Source organism: Aulonocara sp. 'chitande type north' Nkhata Bay, linkage group LG17 (assembly GCF_057382095.1).
Source record: "Aulonocara sp. 'chitande type north' Nkhata Bay isolate Kocher_YH1m ecotype deep benthic linkage group LG17, A_spYH_male_GT1.1, whole genome shotgun sequence".
Classification (NCBI taxonomy): domain Eukaryota; kingdom Metazoa; phylum Chordata; class Actinopteri; order Cichliformes; family Cichlidae; genus Aulonocara; species Aulonocara sp. 'chitande type north' Nkhata Bay.
Window position 1 is genome coordinate 16,460,890 of NC_141360.1, and position 3,784 is coordinate 16,464,673.

At 43.4% G+C, this 3,784-nt stretch overlaps 1 pseudogene; it reads right to left on the minus strand.

Moving 5' to 3' along the window:
* Window positions 1–1,640: 1,640 nt before the first annotated feature.
* Window positions 1,641–3,006, minus strand: LOC147309831 (uncharacterized; annotated as a pseudogene).
* Between the last annotated feature and the right edge of the window lie 778 nt (window positions 3,007–3,784).

Genomic DNA, 3,784 nt, shown 5'->3' on the forward strand with positions numbered 1-3,784 from the left:
AGTACACCTTTGCTGGTTCTGTGGAGAACAGCTGGTTTATTCTCCTGCCTTCTATCTCTCTGGTGTACCTCCTCAAGCGGCTGGCCAAGGCTGTGAGTCTTTGCTTGGCAGTTTCCAAGGCCTCAGGTACGGACAGCTTGCTGTATTTCTTAGGCACCTTATTTGTCGCACCTTTCTGCAACTCCGTTAGTTGGCTAACCTCCCTCCGTGCTACTTTGATCTTGCCCTCTAGCCTCCTTCTCCATGGAGGGTACTGCCCCTTGTGGCTGTTCAACTTGTAGCCAAGCATCTCACTGATCACTGCTGCCGTATTGTAGATCAGCTTGTTAGTGTCGGTAATCGTGGTTGTAGGTATTGTCCATAGTGCTGCATTAACATCATCTAGCAGACCTTCTGAGGGTACTTCACGTAATCTTGGTAACCGGCTACGGGGGATCCAGGTTTCAAGCTTGGCCATTATCCTATTTTTCAGGTCAGTTCCTCTCGCACTCAACGATCCTTCTCCTATCGCACTTGGGGCTATGTACCCAATCTCGGGTGGGGGTGATGATATCTCCCCCCTGACCTGGCGTCCTGACTCCTCCTTGCCGTAGCATTTGTGTTGTACCTCGTCAATCTCTAGCTGTGAGAGCAGTCCCTTCTTTCGAATGTTGGAACACTGAGCTACTAGTTGTTTCGCCGTCATTGTGGATGTTGGGTATCGAAGAATCCATAGGTCCGTCATCCTATTCATGTAGCCCCTTCCGCCGGGGTTACTTGCGTAGTAGCATTCCAACAACGCCCTGTTTTCGTCTCTTGCCCACCGATGCCTTCTTGTTCCAGTAGCCCACTTTTCGTCAGGGTGCCCTGGTTCCTCAACACCTGACGCGGACCTTGTTGATCCGGGCGACGTCCGAGCCGGCATGCCTTCATATTTATCTGTCTCGCTCATGTCTGCGGTAGGCTCGCTTAGCATAGGGGGTCTAGCCTTAGGACCCTTACTGGATACAGACGCCCCAGGCAGGAATCGAACTTGCGATCCTGGGTTTTTGATGCATTCATGGTTAAGATATAACCATAATTTATATAAGTTGTGTCCAAGGTACTTCAGCATCTAGCTAGCACCACAGAAGTGGAGTGAACGAAATCCAACTTTTTTGAAATGCCGGGTAATTTCAAATTCATCATTTTAAAAGGCTCAATATATGATGTATGACACACACACTGTTTCTGTGCAATTTGGCACATAATTTGATATCTATGGGTGAAGTGGCTGTATTTCCAAGGGAAGAAAAAATGTTAATGCGTGATCATTTTACTCTCTGCGATGGAGAGTAAAATAAGAAAGAGGAGACATGAGAGGAAGATTAGAGATTCTGTTGTAAGGTAAAGACTGCTTAAGAAGTGGGGTCGCTGTAGCTCAGGAGGTAGAGCAGAGCATCTACTAATCAGAAGGTTGCTTAATGCATCCAAGTGTGAATGTTTGTGAATATTAGGGAGACAAAGCATAGAAAAGGTGCTTGTGTGATTGAATGAATGGGGCATGATGTTTAATGTGCTTTGAGTGCTCAGGTAGAGTATTAGGATTATGTGTAATTGCATTGGCTGCATTTTTAGATAAATAGTTGTATATAACTTTAATGTTTACAAAATTTGTGCATAAGTTTTCAAAATTTACAATTTATATTTGCATTTCAAGTTATGAAAATAATTTACTAAACATGTCTGTGGTTTTTACAGTAAAAAATATATAACTACTACTAGGATTTTATGTTTTTTGTGTGATTTTATATGAAACGTATACCTACTGCATTTGAATCATTTTAACCATATGTAACACCGGAATATGTGTTGCGTTTTTTTTTTTTTTTTTTAAGGCTTTGATTTGGCCACCCAATTTGATTTCCATGACACCCTAAGAAAATTTCTCTAGATCCCTGATCAACCAAGGTTTAGGGTGAACCCATGAGGCCTTGCCTGACCCTATCATGTAACTCACTGAGATCAAATGACACAAGATGTTATTGGGCGTTAAGGTGTCTGGAAAGGGATCTCAAACCTGGATTATAGATGGCAGACAGTTGGTGTCACAAGCCACCATCTCTGTTCAAATACTGTCGTTCACAGTGGACATAGATGGCCTCTTTCACTCCTCTATCAAACCATCTGTCTCCTCTGTCCAAAATGTGAACATCTGCATCCTCGTAACAGTGACCTTTAACCTTTAGATGCAGATATAGTCTCGTCTTGTCAAGGTGGCTCTTCTATGTTGTGCTATGCATTTATGAAGTGGCTGTTTGGTTTGTCCAATGTAGAGGTCTGAGCACTCTTCTCTGCACTGTGCAGCATACACAATGTTGTTTAGTTTGTGTTTGGGATTTTTGTTTTTGGGATGAACCAGTTTTTGTCTGAGGGTGCGGCTGGGTCTGAAGTATACTGGGATCTCGTGTTTGGAGAAGACTCTCCTGAGTTTCTCTGATAAACCTGCTACAAAAGGGGATGACAGTATAGTTCCATTTGTCCTTCTGATTCTCTCCAGTTGGTGTCTGACCTTCTTTTCTGTGCATCTTTGGTGATTTTATGAAAGCCCAATTAGAATAACTACATGTTTTAAGAGCTTTCTTTACATGTGTGTTCCTTCTTTTTCCCTTCTGGCATAGAGGGAATGTTTTCTGCCCGGTGTTACAGGGTCCTGATTTCTCCAGGTTTGTGTTCCAGAGGATGGTGGGTGTCAAAGAGTAGGCACTGGTCTGTGTGTGTGGTCTTGTGGCAATGCTAAGGTTTCCATTTTCCTCAATGTGGCAGACTGTTATCCTTTGTGTCTTCCCTATTGAACTTTAAATTTCTGTCTAATGAGTTGATGTGAGCACTGAAGGATTCAACTTCTTGGGTTTTAGTTTTGATCCAGGTGCCATCCATGTATCTGTACCCATGGCTTGGTGCTGTCCTTTTAAAAGAGACAAGAGCTTTTCTTTCCACTTCCTCCATGTAAAGGTTGGCTACAATAGGTGACACTCGGGAGCCCATGGCACATCCATGTTTTTGTCTGTAGAAACCCTTGTTGTATTTAAAATATGTGGTGGTAAGGCCGAGATCTAACAGTGTACAAATTTGTTTGGGGGTGAAGCTGGTTCAGTTTTCCAAGGAGCTGTCTTCTTGTAGTCGTTTTCTGAGAGTCTCCACTGCCTCATTTGTAGGTATGCAAGTGAAGAGTAAAACCACATCAAAGGACACTATGGTTTCATCTGGATCCAGTGCAAGTTTCTGGTCCTTGTTGTTGAAGTCAGTGGAGTTGATGTGATGGGGTTGTTCCCCACAAGGGGCACAAGGATGGTGGCAAGGTGTTTGGAAATGTTGTAGGTAGTTGAGTTTATACTGCTAACACTGGGTCTGAGTGGGAGTCCTTCTTCGTGGATCCTTGGAAGTCCGTAAATACAGGGTATAGCATCCCCTTGGTATAGATGACGGTATGTATGTAGGGCGGTCAATGACTTTATCCTTTTCAAGTTCTTGCAGGCAACTGTTGACTTTTGTAGTCGCTTGTGGGGTCTCATTTTAATGCTTCATAGGTACTGTTGTCACTAAGGAGTGCAGTAATTTTTGTGTGATAATCCGTTGGGTTTAGAACAAAAGTGCACCTCCCCTTGTCGGCTGGTAATATGGTGATGTTTTGTTTTTGCTCAGTGATGCAACGGCCTTCTTTTCTTGTATTGTGAGGTTAGACGAAGGGACTTTAGCACTGGAGAGGGTGGATGAAACCTTCATCTTTTGCTCTGCTTCTGTTTGTGTTCATTTATTAATCCAT